This window comes from Podarcis filfolensis, assembly GCF_964270895.1.
Source record: "Podarcis filfolensis genome assembly, chromosome: 3".
NCBI lineage: Eukaryota > Metazoa > Chordata > Lepidosauria > Squamata > Lacertidae > Podarcis > Podarcis filfolensis.
In genome coordinates, this window is record NC_139606.1 from 52553998 (window position 1) to 52579853 (window position 25856).

General features: G+C 40.1%; 1 protein-coding gene across 26 annotated transcripts in view; it reads right to left on the bottom strand.

The window, feature by feature from the left end:
* The window catches only part of FYN (FYN proto-oncogene, Src family tyrosine kinase), a 105885-nt gene that overhangs the window by 69244 nt on the left and 10785 nt on the right, over positions 1-25856 (bottom strand). For 6 of the 26 annotated variants that reach the window (XM_083608590.1, XM_083608600.1, XM_083608591.1 and 3 more), the window contains exon 2: positions 22131-22240. The exons of 15 other annotated variants lie outside the window; for them this stretch is intronic. The gene's annotated coding sequence lies outside the window, so the exon portion shown is untranslated. Of the gene's footprint in view, positions 1-5115; positions 5228-21265; positions 21390-22130; positions 22241-25856 lie in introns of those variants that run through there. 5 more of the 26 variants (XM_083608584.1, XM_083608596.1, XM_083608594.1 and 2 more) reach the window with 5 other exon arrangements.

Here is a 25856-nt window from a genome sequence, read left to right on the forward strand (position 1 = left end):
GCTTTATCTAGAACTTCTGATACACACTGTGAAGACAAAACTGGCTTCAACAGTTTTCCTGCCATAGCTGATTTAAAATGGTTGCAGAGAGTCACCCAATCTGGACTCTGATGATCTCCTGCAGGCCCCCATCTTCTCTTGTGACACGACCTGTCTGTTCCTAATCACCCTATTTTCAGCTGCAGAAAACTTTCTGGAAAAGCAAAATTTTCCATTTTCTGAGTTCACTATTAATAATGAATGAATGCCCATTGCAAAATACAATATTAAAAGTAAAAGAAACATTTCAAAATAAATGAGTCTCTAGGGCATTTTCCAGTGCAAACTGAAAACTTTCTGATGCAAAGTACAATACCATATGCAAAATTTCCATTCAAAATTTTATGGAAAGCCACATCTCTGCTCCTTCCTCAACCTGTTTGAGGTGTCCTCCTCTCCACTGTCATAACCAACTCCACATTGCTTCTTAACTGCTGTGCTGTGTAGCCCACCTTGGGGAAAGCCTATTTTTCTTGGCAGAGAGGACTGTGGCTTAAAGGCAGCTTTCACCCTGTGTTTCTTCTACTGCAGCGTTGGAGAACCCTTTTGGCTCCACAGACCAATTTTAGCATGTGTGCAGGTGTACCTACCTGTTGATCACCTGACATCAAAATAACAACAGGTGACTGGATGCTCTGAAGTCCCAAAGTAGGGACCTTCAGCAGACTTCTGCTCTACTGCCTATCATCAGTTGAATTCTGCTTTCCATTGCAAATATGCAACCAGGAGTGAACCCAAATGTGCACCGGCAGCTGCATCTCTATGGGCATGGTTTGATGAAAATGGCCTTGTGGGCCAAATCTGAAGTCCTGTCAAGCCAAGTTTGGCCTGTGGATCTAAGGGTCCCCACCACTGTTCCATTGGGATGGGCCTGACAATGGGTCTAATGAACACAGCTGACTACTGTCAGCCAAGGCAGCACCGGTCAAAGCAAGGCAATGACAACACTTCAGGCTGACCGGTGCTATATACACTATCTACCTTTGCAGAGGATTCAGCAAATCAAACACTAAGGAATGTGCTGCCATATCTGAAGGGAGGAGATGAGAGAAAATCACACCTGTTGTTGCCACTGTGTGTCAGGCCTTATGGACAGCTGTGAGGGTCCAAACATTAGCATCCTACTCTCCATCATATTATGTCCTCATCTTAAAGATATCTGATGGCAAGGAATAAAGGGACAAGACACCACAGATATAGTGTGAGAAAATCTTGCAAGTTCTGTTCACATTATTCACCTTGCAATGATATACAACTCCTTGAAAACTAGAGGATGTAAACAGCTGACTACCAAGCACAAACACTCAAGTGAGATGGGCAGAGCTAAGCATACCTCACTTTACCAGTCCACTCACTTTACTTTGTGAAATTCCTTGTCGACTATGGCTATTAGGTAGGTAAAACCAGTTATAAAATGCAAAGCTGAACAAACAATCTTCAAAGTATCAGGACAAAGTGAGGAGTAAAACAGAGGCGCATGAGAAAGTTGTGTTGGTTCAAGTGTTAGGTGAAACGTAAGTAAGAATGATAGCTATGATAACCAATGCCAATTCCAATACCTGATTGCACATAGTGGGGAACCTGAGGCCCAGACATGAAGGCGGCACTTCAGGTGTCTCTATCTGGCCCTCAGGACTCTCCCTAGGCCACATCTCCTTCCCAAGCCACATGTCTTATTCCCAGGCCACACCCCTCACTCTCTCTCTCCTCCGCATCCTCCTTGAGTGCCCTTGTGTGACTGGAGCTGTGATAATGCTTCCCGCTTGCCTCAATTGACAGTGTGTGGGTGTGAGTGTGTAGAAACTTCCAACTTTTGCATGGCTGGAATGAAGCCCACTGTACAAAGGTAAGAGCCACATCCATTGTTACACCAATTTCTGCCTCTGCCTCTACCAACATGCAGCTCTTAGAAGGCTCCTGCTGAGAGCATATAACCATTAGGCTGAAAAGAATTCCCCACCCTAATATAGCAAAAAAAGAAAAGGTCTAACCAAGAGAGCATTGTTAAAAAACAAAACAAAAACAGCCTGCAGGTGCAAGCCTGGATTAAGACTCCTTCATAACACTATTAGTTATAAGAAAACATTTTTATTTCATTTTTAAAGGAACTGCACTTAAAAAAATAAGCCATATTTTAAAAACTGAACTGGTTTTTTAAAAAAATCTCTTACACAAAGCCATTCTTGTAACGCTAATGTCTCCTTTTTGAACTTGAGCAATAGATAGCTACATCACACCACAGGAGGAGAGAAAATGCCACCATGTGCTTCAAATGTCAGCCTTGTTCTACTTTGCTTTGACATTAGAAGTCTGGCAAGATATTCTAAACAATTGCAAAGAGCTCAGAGGAGCGCACTCTGGAATTTGATAGAGTGGAAGGGTAGCCACAATTTCAGAAGTATTTAATAGGGGTGAGCAGTGACCACAAGATTTGCCTTGTATCTGCCGTGTTTGAGAGCATCCTGATCTGTGTTGTTTTGATTCAATTTTTTATTTGGGTCCAAATCTGATATGTTAAATCTGCAGCTCTATTTTATCCCCATATAACAGGGGTAAAACACATTGTTATTTCAACATCTCTCAAACACAACACTGTGATTGAAATGCCCTGGGAAAGTAATTCCCAGTGGAGAAGATGGAGAAATGCTATTGGGTGACAGAGAGAAGGCAGAACTGCTCAACACCTACTTTGTCTCTTATCTTCACCCAAAAGGAAAGCGGTGCCCAACCTTGTGATAATAGAATAAACAATGTAAGGAGGGTGCTGCAGCCCAAGACAGGAAAAATAGGTAGTAAGGGAACACCTAGCTACTTTAAATGAATTCAAATTTCCAGGGTCTGATGAGCTTAACCCAAGGGTGCTAAAGGAGCTTGTGGATGGTCTCAGAAGGTCTCTCCATAGAAGGAAAGGAGCGAATGGCTTCCCTGCTCTTCTGTTACAACCAAGTGCTACTGAGTTCTCTGCTTCAGCATTACATGAGATTTCAGAATACCTGTGGAAATTACTTCCATACATGCATGCATGTAGTAACATATGTAGAAACAGCCCAGGTAAATGAAAATGAGTTTTTGGAGATCAACAAGACAGACTTTGCTCAAGACAACACTATGCTCAAGCAATTTCTGCAATTCATTTTAAAATCTGCTCATCATGAGTTTCTTTTTTGAATATTTGATTTTTACAGGGTTATTCATTCATATCTACATTTCATTTTCTTTTATCCAATCTTCTATACAAGTAATGAACCAATAAACCAAGATGAGTAAGTGCTGACCTATTTCAATCAAATGCCTTAATTTGTATTAAATTAAAAAGTGTAGGAGGTCCCTCCTTGGCCCCTCAAAGCACCAGATGATGCTCCTAGCTTCCTTCCAGTTTCAAGCATCAACCTTTGTTTAACTGGTGCTGTCACTATACCTAGTTTCCTGAACTGCATGCATGTACTTGGGTCCCTATGAAAGCTATGCTGTACCAGATCTATATTTCATGCTGAATACGGTAGTTCTTTCCCCAACTCTGGGAAGGGTTGTTAGGATTTAATATGTAGGCAAAGGGATAACACAAAATGAGACATCGAAAGTAGGACAAAAAGTTAGAGAGGAGGTACTTCCAGGCAACCTGCTTATTGAACATTCATACTAATTTGTTTGCATGAAAATAAGAGGACACTAGCTCTTTATTGAGGATTTGTTCTGATTTGTGTGCAGGGAGTTCAGCAAATGTTATCCCGCACTTTTCAGGGCCTTTCACTGTTACTGTACTTTTCTTATTGCAAAAAATCTGATTTTGAGAAGTAAATTTCTTGCAAAATAGTTCCAAATCAATTCTAATTGTGTAGCCTGAATTTGATGGTCTGTGATTGAATTTCAGCAGGAAACAGTGACACAGTCTGGAGGTGCCCAGCAACGGAGGAAAAGGAAAGGGAGGAAATATAACCTGACCAAATAAATCGGTTCACACCTCTGCCACAATCAAAGCTAACAAAGACCATAGAATGAACACCAATATAATGTACACCAGAGGTCTAAAAGCACATTCATCTCTGCAACTATGTATGTCTGGGCCTCAATGGTGTCTGGGAAACCATTTTCATACATTTCTTGTATACACACATGTGTGCAAGAGCAGCCAAGACACACACACACACACCTACATGGTTTTCTATTCATCATTTTATCTATAACTGACACAAAATCATCAACACACAAGGACGTTGCAATAAACCATTCTGATGTTTCACAATGATAAGACCTATAAAATGCCTTCCTTTCACACACAGAGCTCACACAAGAAGTAATGCACAGCTTCCTTCACTCTCATTATGTCTTGTTCTTGAAATCAGCATTTCAATGCCTATTATTTTGTTCAAGCTTGTGTTATTAATGCTGTTTCTACATCCACCACAGAGAAAACAGGCATATTTTTTTTTCTTACTTACAGAAATTTTTCTAAAATAACATAATGAGGGAAGCAAGATAATCAGGAAGTTCAAGTACACCGGAGATCTCAATTAGATTCAGGGTGTATTCTTTAGCTTTTATTAACCCTTTTGTATTGGTCGAATGCCACTGAAATAGACATTCTTCCATTTCTCTTTGAAAGTACACCAAAGAGTAGAAAATACCTTATACAGTGGTACCTTGGGTTACAGACGCTTCAGGTTCCAGACTCCGCTAACCCAGAAATAGTACCTCGGGTTAAGAACTTTGCTTCAGGATGAAAACAGAAATCGCGTGGCGGCAGCGGGAGGCCCCATTAGCTAAAGTGGTACCTCAGGTTAAGAACAGTTTCAGGTTAAGAATGGGCCTCCAGAAGGAATTAAGTTCTTAACCCGAGGTACCACTGTACAGTTACAAACAGGAGGAAACGACCACACAAATAAAAGTTAGCAAGACATGCATCATCACCGCTACTAGTCTAGCTGTGCTTTGGTCCTTCTTCCCTGTCAACCCTCCTGTAAAGCATAATTTGATAAACTATCAAGAAAACCCTAAACCCACACGCAAACTCAAAGGCTACATCGAATATATCTTGCCCAGGTGTTACTATGAATTCACAAGGAAACTTTTACCAACCTGGTGCCCTCCAGAGCGGCCAGCAGCGTCCTGACCAGTATCTCTTGAAAGGTCTCAGTATATACTCCCTTAAAATCTAAAATGCATAAAACACTGTTTGCTCTTCTTATTTGCAGTGGCTCAGTCTCTCATACATTATATAATCCCCCCTTAACATGCACACTTTTCATTGGATGCCAGGACTGGGTACCCCCCCTCCCTTCTGTTCTGAACAGAGGAGAGGTGCAAAGAGCTGAAGTGACACAACCTGCAAGTGTAACCACAGTGCTAAACAGATTGTGCTCAGGAAACAACAGTGTGAGCTTTTGGTTTCTGCCTGCTTGAACACTTCTATCTCTACAGTAACGAGGTTTCTAGAGCAATAATCACAATCATGCTCTAATCAATACAGATGTACTGCAAACCATGGTTTACCAACCCATTTCAAATCATGGTTTCTGGACATTTGCAAACCATGGTTTAGCTATTCAGATATAATGGCATGATGTAGATGATCATTCCAGGTTTCATAAACCATGATTATGAAGCCAGAACAAATGCCAGGGATGAATTTTTCTCCTCTTTCATACCAATGTGGCACTTCATTTCTGGATTGTATTAAGACAGCTACCCCATTATGTCCAACCAAGGAATTCTAGCTTAATGTCATATCTAGCTTAATGTCATATGTTAATATAACACACCTTAAGCCAAAGTGTCTTGTTCTGACATAAGAGGGAACTGTGGCTTAATACAAGCTAGAAATAAAGCACTGAAGTGGTACATGAAGGAAAGAGCACTAGTTTTGTTCTTGGTTCCAGATCATAGCTAAGGAAGAGAGAGTTTAACCATAATCCCTGATTTGGATGATACAGCTGCTGTATCACGCTGAGCTAAAAAGACCAGCAAGAAACAAAGTGGGGGCAACCTAATCTCCAGAAGCCAGAAGATTCCCACAGTCCTGATAAGCCATGACTTGGCTTACTGTGACGTGTGAACCAGGCCACTGTGTTGATGGATGCCTTACTGTGTGTTCTTTACTGATGACAAGGTATGAAACTTTCTACTTCATCTTATTGGAAATAGTTCCAGGAAGGTCTCCTCTTTTTCCTGGTGTTTAAAAAAATTAAAGTGTAAGGTAACTACAGTGTAAAGGCAGTGCCTTCCTTCCTGGAAGTACTGTGTGATATAGGTGAACGTTTCCAAGAATGAACTCTAATGCAGTTGCTTAGTGCTTCTTTCAGATTGTTGATTTAATTCACCCGGCTGTAATAGGTAACACTTAGAAAGTGCTGCCCAAAGGAGAAAACTTATAAAAGCAAAAAAAGAGTCATCAGTTTAGTAAATCCCCTCAATTGCCTAATCCTCCAAAAGCCCTACTAGTAAAAGTCTTTTCAGAATTACTATTTTTTAAAATTGAAATTATGAATGAATTAATAAGGTTTGAAATTAAATCCATTCTAGTTTGCAGTTAGCACAGAAATTTTTAAAGCTGTATACAGATGCATTATGACTCCTATTTAGAATCCATTTATAACAATACACATTACTCTTCCTAAATCTCAGGTGGATAAGTGCACACAAATCTGAATTTTGCTGTTGTATTCCAAAAGAGGAAGTACTGAAAAAGAATGTGGGACAGGTGGATCTCTGGATGCTCTGTAGATCCCTTTGCATGACCCCATACAACACTGGAGATCAAAAGACATTTGCAGAAGGCAAATGAAGACAAAGGGCTGTATTAAGGATTTTTCTTACCTGGTTAAAAAATCCAGCTTACTACATTTTTTTGCTTGGCTATCCTGTCTGTATTTAAAAAGATTACTGGTTGATAGCCTTTCGTTTTCACTATTGGTTTACTGTCTCCATCTTATGGCTTATTAGAACCCACAGCAATAGGAAATACAGTGGTACCTCGGGTTACATACGCTTCAGGTTACATACGCTTCAAGTTACAGGCTCTGCTAACCCAGAAATAGTACCTCGGGTTAAGAACTTTGCTTCAGGATGAGAACAGAAATCGTGCTCCGGCGGCGCAGCAGCAGCAGAAGGCCCCATTAGCTAAAGTGGTGCTTCAGGTTAAGTACAGTTTCAGGTTAAGAACGGACCTCTGGAACGAATTAAGTACTTAACCCGAGGTACAACTGTATTTTAAAACAAGATAGGTTTTTGATAGTACAAACAAGTTTCTAGAGAATGTTCTTAATCACTGATAATGTGAAATGATTCTCAATTCATTTCCTTCAAAAACGAGAATGAAAGGTGGTTTCTTAATCTTCTCCTGGAAGAAAAAGGAAACAAGCAATTGATAATTTCCAGAGTTATACATTACAGAACTGAACTGGAGGTTCCTTGACTGAAAATTAATTCACCACATTTGCTGCTGAGGAAATCCAAAACTCGTGCAAATTTATTCTACTTTTGAAGATTATGTTAAAATGCAAAGCCATATAGATCTACAGTAACTTCTGGTATGATTATAGGCTCTGGGGAAAGATTTGTAGCATAAATGCAACTGTCATGTTAACAACTTTCTAACCTCCAAAGATATTTTTAACTCCATCCATGCAATTACAAGTATTGATTCCTTTCTTTCTATTTTATCCACAGCTACAGTTGCCTCTGAAAAGTATAAAGTCAGCCCTTTGAAGTTCTTAACTTTTTCAAGCTATACTTTCCCTCCTATATATTTATAGAAACATCAGATACTCTAAACTGTGTCATTTAGCTTGCCTATAAGTCTCACTTCCATTTGGAAGTTGTTTTAGCATTCACACAGATCTATTTCACAGAACAAATGCTGAGCAGAAAAGACAAGGACATTTTTATATATAAGCAAATGCACTGGTCTACTCAGCAAGAGGAAAACACAGCCTTTTGATCTAGAAACAGGCTCTGAACCACATACTAGTGCCACATGGCATATAATATTTTAAAACTAGTTTTAGACTAAATGATAACTTTAGAAACGCATTCAGTAGCTTCCCATAGTACCCAAAGAGAATCAAGTAACCACTCAAAGAAGCATACAGGCAACTCCCTGTTTGCAAAGGGGTTGAATTCCAAGGCACCGCACGAGTTGGCAGGACGTACGTAAGACCCCCCCCCTTTCCGGTGTTGAAAACAGTGCGCGTATCAGTTCTACGTGCCTCAAATGTGTGCAAATGGGGACTTGCCTGCATCTGGTACCCAACATCTCTATTCAATTAGCATATTATGTTATTTATTAATTCATTTAATTTATGCCCCGTATCCTCAAGAAATTTCAAAGTTATCATGCCAGTTACAGGAAGAGTCAACGTATTGGTACATCAAGAATATAGGATAAATACACCTGCAAAATCTGAAAAGTTGTGGAATTGCTTCATGTGTAACCTACCTAGCTCACAGCACAACCTGCATTTAATCAAGCTTTGGCTCAAGTTGCTTCTGTCAGTTTTGCGGTTGCATGGCAGGCTTAAATTGCTAGCTAAGCATATGATGAGGCAATCACACAACTTCACCAAGAGCCACAAGCAAAATGAAAACGCAAGCAGGGTACTTCATGTATGAGAGGAGGGTTTCAGAAAAGCATACCCAGGGCACACAGATACTACAAAGTTTCATATTGGTTAGGGAAGATATCTTTAACTATCACGGCCTTCTCCCAAGAATCTTTTGCTGTTTGGCAAAAGTTCAAAGAATTTGCTTGGATTCTAGCACTGTAATCATATACATGTTTACTCAGAAGTAAGTCCTACTGTTTTCAATGGGCCTATTCCCTAGTAAGTGTGTTTAAGATAAATGTATGCTCTTTTGGAGGACCATTCATCCTCCATAAAAGGGAGGGGATGAATGGTTACTTTTGTGGTGGGCAGGTAATGGGGAAGGTCACTCTCTCATCCCAGGGACATGGTGTGGCCAAGAGCAGCTAAGCCTCTGTACAAAACCCCTGAAGACTGAATATAATTGTTTTTGCTGCAGCCCCGAAATTAACATGCAAAAACTTCAGACCAGTATCAACTAGGGATTGCATCCCAGGGTTCTTTAAGAAGATGCAATTACTATTAAATCAGTTAAAAGTTTACCATATAGCAATGCATCTAGAGGTCTTACTCAAAACATCTGTCAAAGCATAGGGAAATTGTTTTTTATTAGTTCATTAAAATATAATGTGCTTTCCCATCCAAAAACCCCTTGAAGAGGCAAATGGGGGTTAAAGCAAACTTCCCACTGAGAACTAAAATGTGAAAAGAAACCCAAATTGCCCTTTCGACCAAGGAGAAGCTAATCCTCAAAAGTTAACAGAATATCTCAGATTATCTCAAGACTGAGTTCTTTGTGTGACTCATTTGTTCTTCCAGCACAACAAAAATGCCGACAATCAGTGTTAAGTCTTGACTGTGTAGCCTGATAATCATTCCATGTCTATAGAACATACCACCACAGGAATTATTAACACATCATGGGTTGCAACATTTTCCACTTAGTTCAAGTCACCCTCCAGGTTTTTTTTCTACTTAAAAACTCTAGGCAGCTTGCAAACTCCAAATATTTTCACTATTTTCATCCAAGAAGATGGAATAACAGACTCATTGACATGGTAAGGTAAAGGTAAAGGGACCCCTGACCATTAGGTCCAGTTGTGGCTGACTCTGGGGTTGCGGCGCTCATCTCGTTTTATTGGCCGAGGGAGCCGGCGTTTGTTCGCAGACAGCTTCCGGGTCATGTAGCCAGCATGACTAAGCCTCTTCTGGCGAATCAGAGCAGCGCACGGAAACGCCATTTACCTTCCCGCTGGAGCGGTACCTATTTATCTACTTGCACTTTGACGTGCTTTCGAACTGCTAGGGTGGTAGGAGCAGGTACCGAGCAACAGGAGCTCACCCCATCGTGGGGATTCGAACTGCGACCTTCTGATCGGCAAGTCCTAGGCTCTGTGGTTTAACCCACAGGGCCAGTCATCCCTTAACACACTATTCAGAAGCAATGCAGATGCTGCAGAGGTGTTTGCCATGGGGGGAGGGTAGAACAGCACTGAAGAAATGGTATGTGATTGTTAAAAATGAACAGACTCAACTAATCAAAGCACATGAAAGGAATCTTGTTGCCCCAGAACTGATAGGAAACTGATAGTTAGAGCTACTTCAAGACAATGCTTACCAAGAGTTACTTACCAAGGCCTGCTTAATTCCAGAAGATAGTGGGCCATGGTGAAAGTCCTTAAACATGTATACTTCATATGTGTGCTCAGTCGCATTAAAATGTACCTGCCATGTATGCTGGCCAATTGATTTGTAAATGTAGCATGCCAGTGATCAATAGCCTGGTTTTGTTAGGATGATGACATTATACATGAAAGGGAAAGCACACATAGTAACTGCATTTAAATGTAATCAGGCACATGTGAAGACTTTACACAGGTAAGATCATGCCTGTATAAATAAAGCCTAAGGAGAAGTTACAAAATTAGGGTTTTCTGTGTCTCTGCATTTTGCCACCAAAATGTTTTAAAAGAACATTGTTCAGTGCCTTCACCAAAATTCTCTTCCATTTGAGGAGTATGACTTTGGACATATTCATGTCACAGGAGTAGCTGAGGGCACAGGACTTGCTGATCTCTTGCTGCTTGGCTTTCCTTAGCTTTCTGCATTACATCTCCTTCTGGGCTTTTGCAGTATCTGTTCCTTACTTTAGCATCTAAAAGCTCATTCTGATGCTCTCCCTCTCCATTGCCCAGGGTTACTGGGGGTGAGGAAGGAAGAGAAGTAGTGACAAGGACCCACCCTTACGCTAGGAAGCTCATTTCAATCTGTGGATTCATTCACTTATGGGGTGGGGGGAACTGTTGTGAACAACCCACCCAGCCTCCTATTTCAGTTTTGCTGTAAGCCCATAAACCCTCCCCTAACTTCTGAAGCCAGTTCACACTATCCTCACTTCTTTTTCAGTGGCACTGCTGGAATTCAAAATGTTTCACTTCCTTTTTATTTTTAATCATTCATGTTATTCTTTATAAAGCACAGACTTCTGAAAGTTTCTCCTACCCTCACAGGGCTTCTTTGGAGGTTTTTCCTGATTCAAAAGTAAAGAAAGCCAAACAGAAAACAACAAATGCTGTCACTGAAGTAGAATAGCTATTTTCCTTTTTACAAAGCCTCTCCTCAGAAAAACCGACACCAGAGCATTGTAGTCTACTATTGGATGCAATTGCTGCCTGCTGAGTTTCCCTCATCTTCTGTTCACAGTTTCCATCACTGGCTGAACTATTTTTATCAAGGCCATTATAACCTGCAAAAGCATGAAATGGACTTTAGTCCATTAAAGCATATACCATAATAAATTTGTCCGCTTTTAAGATTCTTTTAAGCCACAATACAATTTTGTTGTTCTTTCACATATATAAGGCTGCACACGTCTCTGGGCAAATAAACTCATGTATGCCTGTCCATCTTCTCCTTAAAAGCTTTGCTTATCTAGACTAGGGAAGTACCACCAGAAAGCTCAGAGGAAGGAGATATTAACAGGCTAGTTATGGTTCTCTGTAACCTACTACCTCAGAAGAAATGCCTTTCAAATGCCTCCAAGAACTACATTTGAGGAAACCCCATGATGACTGACAGGATGCTTGGTGCCAGTGCTTTAGTAATACCACTAACTAACTGATACATCAGTTCCTTCCCTCGTATCTTATCTACTTGTCAGATACCAAATCACAAGTCTGATTGGTATGATGGGGGGAAAAAACAGAAGGGTGCTGAGAGCTGCAGCCAGTTCAGCAACACTACAACACTGATAAGAAAATAACTACAGTGGTAGCTTGGTTTAAGAACAGCTTAGTTTATGAACAACTTGGATTAAGAACGCTGCAAACCTGGAAGTAGGTGTTTTGGTTTGTGAACTCTGCCTTGGAATAAGAACATGTTTTCCTTCCTGTTGAGTGGGTTCCATTTGTAAATTGAGTCCCCCACTGCTATGGGAAAGCAAACCTGGGTTTAAGAATGCTTTGGTTTAAGAACAGACTTCTGGAACGGATTAAGTTTGTAAACCAAGATACCACTGTATTTAAATACACCATAAAATATTTGGGTAGTGAAAGCCTGTTACATGCAGAAGGTGAGCAGAAATTAGGATAAGCCATTTCCTAGAAGAGGACAGTTAATGTAAGTTAATGACATACACTTTTATGTCCAAATGGGAGTTTTACATTAGTGGCTGGTGCTAAACTGTTTAAAGATTCATTTTACCAGATGTAGTAATATATACTAAGTCAGACTACTGGTCCATCTATCTATACTGACTGGCAACAGCTATTCAGGCTTTTAGGCGGGGGTCTTTCCCAGCCCATCCTAGAGAGACCAGGGATTGAGCTTGGGACCTTCCTGCATGTAAAGCAAATGTTCTACCTCTGAGCTATGGCCCTTCCTAAACAAACAAGGCGGCAGCAATGCTAAGGAAAAAACAAGACTATAATCTCTTCTATCGGAAAGGTTTCAAAATAAAATTAACCAAAAGCCCAAAGTTCCACACTCTTTCTAGCTGTAGAGGAAAACATGTCCTCTCAGCAGCCATTGCAAAACAAATTAATAGATTTATCACTAAAAACAAACAAACCCCACAAACACAAATTAATGTTTGTTTTAAAATTAAATTAACTGTAGTTAAGGGCTTTGTTTTGACCTATAAAGCCTTAAATAGCTTGTACCCTTAAACCACAATACTTCAGTAACTGCCTCTCCCCATATGAACCAACCTGAACCCTGTGATCATCATCTGAGGCCCTTCTTCGTGCGTCTCCTCCACATAAGGTCCAGAGGGCCTCTTCTGTGGTGGCTCACCATTTGTGAAATGCTCTCCCCAGCGAGGCTTGCCTGGTGCTGTCATTACATATCTTTAGGCGCCAGGCAAAAACATTCCTCATCTTCCAGGACTTTGGCTAATTAAACAATCGATGGCTTTTTAAACTGTGGCAGGGGGTGTTATTGTTTTTGTTTGTTACTATGTTATGCATTGTTGTGTTTTTATATTGTAAACCACTGTGATCTCAGATAAAGGGTGGTAGAGAAATTTAATAAATTATTATTACTATTGGAACAAAACAAGAAGTCATCCGCATGATATCTTCCACAGCTTTTCTACTTGTAAGCAAACAAGATTATGGGAGATATAGTCCCAGTCTGACACTATTCCAAGGGATCCCAGCACGATGTAAGACAGCATAGAAAGGTTAATGGTAGTTACTTTCAAAATTATAATAACATGGAGAATGCGGCTGCAGTATAAACAAAGTAGGTTCCAGAGATCATTTAGGGGTTATAGTGGACAGCATAGCTGGTTCTAGTTTTGAGAAACCTCAGCAGTATCCCATCAGATGGGTCATCTGCCCACCAGTTTCCTCTGTTCAGTGGCAGCAGTGCTGCCCTCTGACGAGACTGAGACATCAGTAGCTGCCCAATGGTAGACCCCTATAATGTCATCCAGGTATGCAGGAGGTCAGCACTGGGACAGAGGCACTAAGCTACAGTCCTCACCCAAATTCATTAATCCCTGGCCCTCAGGCATGAAGCACCCACCACATTAACACCCAGATAGTTTTAACGTATTAAAAGAAATATTTTTTGCGTACCTAATATTTTATTGCTCCTGACAGTTGCCAAAGAGTACTAGCTTTGAATAATTTGTTTATGAACTGAACAGTTGTGGTATAGGCAAGCTTCCCACACACTGCTTAACCATGTGGCTTCATTAGGAAATGGAAAAGAAAAGCTTATTCAGTTTTTATGACTATTCACCCTTTAGCATCTCAGCTGAGGGGGACAAGTGATCCTATTTATGTGAGCTGCAGCCATCACGTTTTGTTTTTTTTTGTTTTTTGTTTTTGTGAGCTGGAAGCCACAAGCCTCGTTTAATGCAGACCAATGAATATGCCAGCCACGTTCTGAAAATGCTTATCTTAAAAATATCGGGAATTGTTTGCACTTTAAGCTGCAAGCAGATTTAGAAATACTGGGCAAATTTACTGTGTGTATTGTATGCACATTTGAAAAACACACACTCCACTATGAATGCAGGCTTTTTTTTTCAAGGAAAAAAAATAAGGGCGGCAATTGTTGTCTTTTGCAACAAGGATAAAATGTTTGAACATACTTTCATCAACCTCTTGATGCACTCTGCAGAAGAATACTGAGCTAAACAATGACTCAACTCTGCACTTTCCTTCTCTGTTCCTTCTGTGCACATCCAAGCCACTGCCACATTCTGCTACTTAGTCTAGTTACTATATAACCTCTTTTGCTAGCCTCCACTCATGCCAAATACCTTGAGAATGGATGTCCTAAAGCTCTCTCTCTCTGCCACTACACTCATTACCATTGTTCCAATCCTTAAAACCTTTAAGTCTCACTATCAGTTTACAAACTAAAATGAATTGACTAGTATTTACCACTCCACCTCTGATTATTTCCCCCCCTACACTAACCGTCACTGATTTGTCCTTCTCCTTTTGTCCTTCTCTCAGGAGTGCATAGCTCTATGTGCCTCTAGCCCAAATCACATCTGCATTTTCAAGCAGTTAAATTGCTATTCAGGAAATTCTCCCTGCTTCACCCCATCCACTATTCCTGTGGATTATCCAATATCCTGCTTTGGATATTGTTACTGCCACCCTCCCCTCTTGATAGTGGGTGGTAGGTAACACTTTCCTTGTTTGCCTATCCGGTGTACTGGTTCATACTCTCCTGCAACTTGATGCAAATAGAATCCCATCATGTCATTCTTGGTGACTGTCAATAAAGTCTTTAACTCACATTTCTACACTACTCCTTCCTACCCACACTTCATTCGAATATTTATTCAGTCTCTCTTCCCTTCCAGTTTCCTGTGAAGCTGACAACACCATGGAAAGCCCTGGTGAAATCGAAAGTTATCTTATCAGCTGTTGGTTTTTAAACAACAACATAAAATTATACATGCCCTTTTGGAAAACAACGACGAAATAGACAAGGCTTTTTCCTGACCTTATTGGTTTGATCAAAGAAGAAAGAAAGGTTTGGAATGTGCTGACACAATCATAGAAAAGGAAGTAGAATTGGGTAAAGGAGCTGAACCCCTTAACAGTAACCAAAACGACATAGTGAGGAGAGATTAAAATGCTAAAAAACATATTCCCAAGTAAGCCAAGCTCTATGGAAAATAGTTGGTGGATCACTAAAACTATTGCAGATTTCGAAAAAATCTGCTCAACAGCAACACACGTGAAAAATGCAGAATGAAATGTGATTGTAAATCTATCTTATATGGCCAGCAATCAATTTAACAGCATTATACAGTATGTACATCAATTAATGCTTCATTTTTGTCTTTCACACATGCACAACAGCAGTGGGAAAGAACCTCAAAAGCCCTTTTAAGCATGTGAAATCTGTCTTTGTCTTGTATACTCCTGTCTTAAATGCCTCTTGTCACGCTTGCATCAGCCTTATCCTCTACATCAACCAAATTAGCACATTATTCTGCCTACAGATTTCTCCTTAAAGCAAAATATACTTTTGTCAAGATTTTCCTGGACCTCACATTTTCTACACACTGCTGGGTCAGCTAGATTCTACTGCATTCCCATGTAGCCTTTAACAAATCTTATCCTCTTTCCTCTATTTTTGTCTCATCTAGCTGCGTCCTTTCATTAGAAATTACATCAGTTCTGTCTACTCCGCAGCATTTCTACGATGCTGGCACGAAGCAGATATGAAATAGTATTCAGGTCAGGAGATGGGTCCCAAACAAAGACATTCTTTGCCCAGTGGTGGAGATTCCTTACTGGCTAACAAGGTTGAGTATCTCCCATACAGTCTACCAGCATAGTCTGTAGTCCAAAGGCTCTTCCAGACTAGCAGGTGGTATTCAAATACATACTTGAAATTCAGGTTGTTAAATTAAAATGGATTTGGCATGCTTGCACAACAAACAAACAAGCAACCAGATGTAGAGGATCAAGAGAACACCCATCAGTTTACATGGGGAGGAGGAAAGCCTGTTCCTTTGTGACATTCACTATTAGGGCTCTTGTTGAAAGTTTCAATATATGGATTTCCATAAATTTATTTCACCTATGCTGATATAAATCTTCACCATTTGGCAGGAAGGAAGAAAACTAACTAAATAAAATTGTAGCAACTCTAATGCAAACACAATTTTTGTCTCATACAAAGAGATGGATGCAACATGAATTCCTAGGCCACCTTTTTGAGCAAGATCTTTCAGAAACCCTGATACCAACAATCTTACTTCTTTCTATACATTTTCCATTAGAATCATAGAATTAAATAATCTCTTCTTCACATGCTGCTCCTACAGACATTTAGGCTGCAATCCTACTCACACTTACCTGGGAATCAATCCCTAGAAATAGCTCAGGCTTACTTCTAAGTACAGGATTGCATTGCAAATCCAGTGAAAATATCTCAACTATCCTACACTACACTCTTTAAATTCACTCAAACTTGACTGTCCTTTACCAATATATAACTCATTAGAATCCTCCAGTAGCTACATCACAGTTTTAATTCAACAACAACTTGGAAAAAATGTTTGAAGACCACTAAGCTTAAAGCAGTTAGCTCTGCAAAGGCATTAGTATGCAGACCCAGGTAAGAGATCTGATTTGATTTATTCTGCATTCACATCTCTGCAACCACTTTAAAGACAGTACAGAATGAGTTTGTCATGTTGCCTTAAACCGCATTTTAGCTGCAGTTGAAGTAGGTGATGCTGAATATGTGACGTTCCTGCCAAAAGTACAAATTAAAGGACTAGAATAGTCAACATTTTGATTACGCTGTCCCAAGGCTATCCAGATTATGTAAAAAAAGAAAGTTTATGCAATCCCAGTATGTGACAGGATTGCTGTTCTCTGTGATACACAAAAAAATTCACAAACATGTTTCACTGCTGGAAGCTTATTTCCAATTCCAGTTTTAGACAATTAAGAGACACTAACTTGGACTGGCAATGGCTGATGACGATTTGCAGTGGATTGTTTTCAGTGGAATGAGCATGTGGATGCACATTTGGATAAGGCCCAAATGCTCACTCCAGTGAAAACAATGTAGTGCAAATAACTGAGCAGCACTCTGATCAATGATGCATGCCTAATTAAACAAAGGGAAATCCATGCAAAGAAACATGTTTCCATATGTGGAACTTCTCAGATGGATTAATACAACCTAACTAGGATAACCATTGCATTCCCTCTGCTCAACAGGGCAGCACCTAGCCAAGGTATAAGGACTGGGGTGGGTCTCCCTGAGCTTGGCTCCAAACACCCATCTCTGCAGGTAGCTATTTCTGGTCTCCATGTGCCCCATCTGGGAAGTAACAGGCTCAAGACCCTCCAAGAAACTACACCTGGCTTGTCTTTGGCTTTATGACTGAAGGCAGAAAAACCAGGTTCATCTCCTGAAGTTGCTGCAGTGGCACCGGCTCATGATAGGGGCAAGGAGGGAGAGAAGTAGCTTGTTTTCTCTCCCTTTCACCCACTGAAGCCACCAGTCACAGAGGGCTGTGCTACGTTGGGATAATGCCTCCTTTACAGTTTAAAAGCAGAGGTGGCAAACCTCCAGTTCAGTGGCCTGATCCAGGCCGTGTGCCTGTGTGCGAGTGCAAGAGTGAGGTGTTGCCTCAAGAAGGTTGGCCAAGGCTGAAAGAGGCCATGATTTTTTTAAAAGGCTTGACACTCTTGGGGTTGGAAGTCTTGTGTGCAAAGAAATCAGTACTGGAAGATGTGCAGGTGCCTATGCACAATTCACAGTAGTTTCCCCTTTGCTGGCATTCTTGTAACTTAAATGGCAGCATGTTGCCTCATGGTTGGAAAGATTAGGAGGGGGAACTGGGATCTCAGGAATGCAAGTATCTTTTCAGCCCAAGGGCAGGGTGCATGTGCCTTCTTCTTCTGCCATTTTGGTCTGTGTCTGTTGTTGTTGTTGTTGTTGTTGTTGTTGTTTTAAAGAAGTGTAGATTTTCCTGCACAACTCAGGAGCAGGAAGTATGCCCTGGCACAGATAAATATACTCATCTTCTCTTTCTGACCCATTTTATCGCTGATCACGTTAGCACATGGGACATCCACTTGTGCCAAAAACAGAAATGAACACATGTCAACTAATCAGACTAACATTATAATTTACAGGATTTAGCCTATGGTTCCTCTGAAAAAGAAAGAAGAGGCCTGATGTTGAATATAATATCTCATATAAACTTATGCATTAACCTTCTCATACATGGGACCTATGAATTTCAAGGGTGTTCACTACTGATAATTTTATCCATAAATATGTATGGGCTTAAGTAAGCTGTTTTCTGACCTATGGAACAGTCTTTTAAAATGTGTTTTTATAAAAAGAAACGATTGTTCTTATAATTAAGTGTTCTTTGTATAACTACAACATTAATATGTACTAGGCAACTGTATTGTGAAGATTATAAGTCTGTGCTAATATGCTGCTTTGGCCTTTTGCCCACTAGTAATAATAAACTTTTGAATTAATTTTCTCCAGGGCTACAATTTTCAATCGATTTAATTGATAGCTTTACTAAAGCTTCAATGACAGATTAAAATTAGTATTACTCCCCATTTAATCAGTGGGTTTGAGATTAGGAGCAAAACTGAACAGATTCAAATGAGTAGTCAAGTTGCCAAATTATACATTTCCTTGCTCAGATACATTAATTTTGGTGGCTTGCAATCATCATCTCAAATATGGGGCAAGCATCATAGCCCTGCAATGTCTCTGGTTTGGATTAAAATCCAAGCGAGTAAAGATTTTAAGTCTTCCCTTCCACCCTGAGAGATGCCAGCTGCATGAGGAAAAATGCATTTTCAGCATGGCTATAACAACATGCCATGTATCAGAGGGGTGTGGAAGGGAGGGAGAGACCTGCTGGTCCTAAGATCTGCAAAAACGTTAAGGTGTTGGAAAGTAGCTGAAGAAGGAAACAAAACATTATTGTGCTCCCAAGGACATATTTAGGAATATCATATAATCTGATTTGATTGACAATTGGGTGAGAATAAATTGAGCAATTTTCTGAGTAGAGTAACATGTCTCGGTTTTTAAGCTTGATCAGGATAGTTTACCCCATCATTATAGATCAGGCTGAAAACAGCATCTTCCCTAACATCAGTTGGCTGCTTTAAAAAGTAATAGTTTTCGGGTCATAGCTGAAATTACGCAACTATCACCAAAATATAATGGAATGGTTCACATGACAGAGTGCAGAGAGATGGCATGAATGTGTGGGCTCCCAGAGTGAAGCTCACAACCTCTTTGCTTCCCCCCAGTCCTTTTTACTGTTGTACCACTTTGAACTAAGCCAAGGTTTGGCTTCGCATATCATCCAAACTGGGACTTGTGGTTAAGCTTTCTCCTCGCTAACTGCGATCTGTTACCTTGGCAAAGTGACTGCAAGCTTTTTGCCAGGACCCCACACATTTGTGGAGCTTTGCTAAGCCACACTTTGGCTTGCCATGCTGCGAGAACCAGGCCAATGTTATATACCAAATCAAAGAATTCCAGTACATTGTCTAGTTAAGCCCCACCCCGCATAATCAATCACATGACACGGTGCACGCACACCATTTGAATGGGAATGCTCATCAACTTTGCAGGGGGCCAAAGCCCCCATGGCCCCTAGGAGCTGGCTCCTATGCCAAGAAGATATCAGTCCTATCATACTGCTGTTCCTCTACCTTTGGAACTTGGATCCTGTCTGATAGTCTTTAAGATAAGGAATTGATGAGACCGATCCACTATGAATAAGCAAAGTTGTAGCTCCCCAAGAATGAAAACTTCTGTGGCAAAATGCAAGCTATTTATCCCTATGAAGCGGGGTTCTTGAAGTTCTCTTTCACATGATAAAAATGTTAAATATTCATGGACACGCTTTCCTTCTTTTCACTGTATATCATATATACATACACTAGGGGTATTTTAAAAAAATTCCAATGATGTTTAAGTTTAGGAGCAGAAGGCAGAACAGGCATTCTGAGAACAAATCTGACAATATTAAGTCAATTAATACTGATACGCCAATAAAACATTCAGCAAAGCAAAATTCCACAGAAGACTTCCAGCAGCGTCACACACACAAAATGGCACACTTTCCCACTCAGAAAATATATTAAAGCTTTTCACCATTTTGCTCCCTTCCACACCAAAACTGACAAGTATAATATAGAAAGCAGTTGAACATTGGAAAATGTGGTTGGAGAAAACAGCAAACAGATGGCTCAGCAAGATATAGGGCTGCTGGTTTTGCTCTTAATTTTAGTTGTATTTTTAAAACATTTCTAATCACCCCAATGGATTTACAATGCTGCAAGTTAAATAGATCTTTTTATTTTAAGTGCATTGAAACGGGCACACCATACATAATAATTCTTGTATAACAAAGGTCTCTTTTTATTATTTTTAAGCACTTCAAATAAGAAACCTAATGACTTCACCACATGCAAAATATATAGCATGAGATCTTACTTGTTTAATAGCACAAGACAACTATGAACCCCATGGGAAGCACCCCACATATTTTTATCTTTTTCCCTGGGAATTTTTGTTCAAACTAGTAACAAAATAACAGTGTTCCCATATCCTTTTTTATTTTTTAAATCAGCGCAAGCCAGTGAGAACTTTTGTCTTCAGTATTAACTGTTGCAGTTGGGGATCATGCAGTCCCAATGAAACAGTTGAAAAAGACTTGCCCATTTAATTAAAAAAACATTCCTGCATGTGATATTTATTTATTTAATCTGCATTAAGGCACACACAGAAAGGGGGCAGCATTAAGGTGCTTAGCCATATCCTGATGATCCCACCCCACCCCACAATTTTGCATACTTGAATTTGTGTTTGGATACCCTACATTGCATTCAGTGCAGCACTATGGCGAACATTCTGTCAGTACAAGGATTTCGCCTTGCATGATGGAACATCCTTCTCCCCGTAAGTGCCCCTAAATCTGCTCTTGGGGTTTCCCAGAACAAGAGTCTGAGTGGTTTCCCCCCTTGCCCTGCTCCTTTCCCAGGGAAAACCTGTTCTTTAGTGCTAAATTGGACTAAACATCAATATGGAGAGAAAATGCACAGTGGCTACTGTGAGAACAGGATGCTGAGCCAGTTGGGCTCTTCTTATGCTCTTACCATGTCTGGAGAGCAATTTGGACACAACACTGATCTCCCCAGGTTCCTTTTATCCTCTAGGCAATAAATTCATGTGAAAGATCTCTCCTGTTTCCCCAACCTTTCCTCTCTGAAAGCAGGAACACTACAAATCAAGATTTCAGAATTAGTGTTCACAAGTGTCTGACTCTGAAATGATATTCAGAGTCACATACCAGTGACTCTGGTATTGAGCGACACATACCAGTGCCACTCAAGTTCTGAACCTGCAAAGGAACCCAATGCCCTTAACATTTATGAAACTCAAAAATCATACAGATTTTTTGGTGGCACATAGTAACCTATGTAAAAGAAAAAAATTGTTAAAGAAGACGGCATGTTTCAGCACTTTCTTGCCATGTTTCTTGTTAAATCTGGGAAAGGCTAACAAGGAAGAGAAATAAAATACAGTGGTACCTCAGGTTAAGTATTTAATTTGTTCTGGAGGTCCGTTCTTAACCTGAAACTGTTCTTAACCTGAAGCACCACTTTAGCTAATGGGGCCTCCTGCTGCTGCTGCACTGCCGGAGCACGATTTCTGTTCTCATCCTGAAGCAAAGTTCTAAACCTGAGGTACTATTTCTGGGTTAGCGGAGTCTGTAACCTGAAGCGTATGTAATCAGAGGTACCACTGTAACTTAAAAATAAAAAATGCAAAACTTTTCAACATTCAGTGGTTGGTTAACTTGTATTCTCAGATACCCAGGTTCCCAAATACTCCAACCAGGTCCATCTGAATAATTTCTCAGCTGGTTCTAGTAAACAACTTAGTGCTTTTAAGGGGTCAAGGCCTAACAGTGTCTTTTTACAAGGTTTCACAATTTCATTAAGAACATGACATACATACCTGCATATTGAATGAAATAATACAGCAGTAGCTCATCTCAGGCAACAGCTGGGGCTCTCATGCAAACGTCGCTTTGTGTCAAAGCCAAGTTAAGAAGTTTCTGCTGTTTTCTTTGAGGACAAGAAGATTTTGTTTTCATTCTCATATGAACCAGTTTTTAAATATATCAAAGTGTTTATATGCCATCATACAGGATGAGCTAGAAATCCATTGCTACATATTCTGCTCCATATTTAAATGTCACAGCAGCCACTGAAAAAAACAAACTCAGCAACAAATCCTCTTATTATCTGCTGTTTTTACTACTCAGCATGTGATGTTTTAAAGTATGACGGCAAAGCATGTTTCCTCCTATATTCTCTTAACCTATACAATTTATTTTGCTCACTTGACATTCATGCTCATATGTTAGTAAAAGAGATTCCACTCCAGATTTTAGCTTGCCAGTAACTTCAGCGTAGGTGAACAATGCCAGAAACTAGTGAATACTCAATCTATTCAGTGGCGTAGCGTGGGTTGTCAGCACCCGGGGCAAGGCAAGTAATTTGCGCCCCCTAACCCGTGGATTTGCGCCCCCTAACCCATGGATTTGTGCCCCCTAACCCATGGATTTGCCCTAACCCCAGATGTTGCGCCCGGTGCGGCCGGCCCCCCCTGCACCCCCCACGCTACGCCACTGAATCTACGCCACTTCTTCCTCCTCCTAAGACTTCTTTCTAAAAGGTTTCTTTTTGCATCTAGGTCTCTTTCCTTATAAGCAGAACCCTTAGAACCCACAACCAAAATACCAAGCCTTTTGTAATCATCGTAACGTTGCTTTGCTTTAATTTTTAATATTGTGAAGAGATCACAGCAGCTTGCAAAACTAGGAATCAGATGACACTCTTGAGATTGGCAAGTCTTTTTCTCTGGCACCACAGGATGCCAGCCAATTATACATATATATAAATCATTACATTTTCACACCAAAAAATGGGCATGTAGTCATAAAATGAATTGTATTACAATGAATTAGACCCAAAAAGACTTTCAGAAATCACTGGAAGCAAGTATGTTACAAGAACATTTTAAATGTTCTTATGTAGCAGCTACATAAATGGCACATCTAAAGGCAAGATGAGACAATATTTGCAGAATTTGCAATATTTGGCAAAATCACTGGGGCCAAGAGTGCAGCTGTCTAGCTTAATTAAGTTTCTACTTGCTGCAAGGATTTAGGTCAAACCCTTAAAGTTACTCATGGGATTTTACAATCTGACATTTTCTTAAGGTCTGCAATGCAGACAGTAGTGTGTAACATGCAAATGAACAGGAGATCAGAGGAATCCAAGATACATAACATCAAGATCCTTCAGGGTCACTAGTTTAAAATTATACAGGTCACAACAGTGGCATGTACAAGTTGCTGCCATATGTTGGCTCCTTGGTCTCTCCTATGGGAAGCAACTATAGGAATTTCAAAACAGTTTCTATTTTGGCTGCTGTCCATAGAACAACTCCATAGAATTTGCATCCTCAATAATATTAGCTGAGGCCCAGCACAGAGTGGACACAGTGACACAGCTGGATTTACAGGTTCAGCAGCAGTGTGAATAAACAAAACTCTGAGATGGTTTTTTTTAATGCAATTAGGAATGAAAAACATTTTTAAAATGTATGTTCACTAATTTGTAACAGCCACATGGCTAACACGCAGACATGCTAGAGCTTTTAATAACTGAGACTTTGTTAGTAGTATTTATTCACTGCTGTTCTCAAACAGTAAGTCGAATCTTAATCTCATTAAAATCTGTCAACAGTCCATATAAGAAACAGATTTTACTTTTCTGCACACAAATACACACGCTGCCCCAGCCATATATAGACAACTAATGAGGAGTGCTTGGTGATACCTGGGAATTTTTAGAAAGCAATAAATATTGTGATTTTTAAATGGATAGTGTAATTTGTGAATTTGGATCCATCATACCAAAAATCAGGTAAAGTTATGTTTTGGTCCACTATCTTGATTAAAAATGGTGACCAGCATCCAAATGTCTGCAAAGACCGCCACCCTCATCTCAGGAACCCTCATGCCAAGTTCAGTGAAGAGGCAGCTGAACCTATGCCAAAAATGGATGAAGTCACACGAAACTGGTGCTTTCGTCTGCCATCTTGATTCAAAATGGCACCTGGCATCCAAATAGCGACAAAGTCCGCTGCCCCACCTCAGGAACCATCATGCCAAGTTTGGTGATTACATCTTGAGATGTGGCTGAACCCATAGAGAACAAACATACATACAAACAAACAACCTTCCAAAATACAGTATATAATAGATAAAAATAGTGAAGATTCCTGCTACCCTTCTCCAGTATACAACAAAGGAGATAAAGGAAAGCACCAGGCAAAACAAGAGGAGAGAAGCTCTAAAACCTAGACAATCCAGAACTACAAGTTCTGGAGGTTACAAGTTCCTTACCTCTGAACTAAAGTCTACTGACTTATCATTCATTCATACCAATATATTTTGATTTATAATCTTCAGCTGTCACTGTAAAAAAGGTAACCCTCTTTATCTTCCGCCTCTGCTTATAATTGCAACTATCAAAATGCAGTGAGCTGTATAGATAAAATTTAGTGCACCTTAGGGGCTGTCACTTCACTATACAGCAAAACAGTTCCATTCATCTCCACCCCAGAGTCCTCTTTTCATTTAATAAACTCCTCATCTCCAAATTGAAAGCTATTATTTAAACAAAAATATTTTTCTTCTTTGTTTGCAAATATTTTTTAAAGAACAATAGCTGTGAACCTGAGATGTAGCCTCACATAGGCAAGTGAGACTCCTCCACTGAAAGCAAAAGCAAGGGAGAATGTCTGATCATAATCTGTAAAAAATATATACTCAGGTACTAAATTCAGAGTAGGGTACATAGAATAGGAGAATATATGTTAATGATCACTTTTGGTGGATTGCAGTATATTAAACAAAATGTTCAGTAATATTGTTGCCATCTTCTGGATTTGGTTTTTTTAATGGTCCAGTGTACAAAGTTATTCTCAGCACATATAACAAGCGTTTGCCTTCTGAAAATACACATTTGTAAAACAGCAGGCTGTTTATACTAGAAACAAGGTTACATTTAACTTTAGATGAGCATTAGAAAAGCAGAACCTTATCTAGTCCAGCTTTCTGCTTCCCACTGTGGCCAACCAGATCCCTCTGGGAAGCATACAAGCAGGACATCAAGGCAATAGTCCTCTCCTATTCTTGTTCTGCAGCACAAGAGGCTTCCTGCTGTTGATCCTGCGGAATGCATTTAGCCACCATGACTAGTAGCCATTGATAGCTATATCCTGTATCAATTTGTCTAATGCCCATTTAAAGCCACCTAAATTGTCAGCCGTTTCCACATCTTATGAAAGCAAATCCCATAGTTTAATTTTGTGATGCTGCCTTGGAAACTGGTGCAGAATGTAATGACTAGATGACAGAAACAGTCACCAGAAACAGCTCTATTGACTTATTTGTTTGCAGCCATAATTCTGGGCAGCATGAGTTTCAAAAGCCTTAACAACCATATACGGAATGGGACCCAGATACCTGAATGGACATCACAAGAAATGAGACGTAAGAGCATAAGAAGAAGAACCCTACTGGATTAGAACACGTCCATCTAATTTCACAGTGGCCAATTAGATGCCTGGAGGAAGCCCACAAACTAGACCTGAGTGCTACAGCAC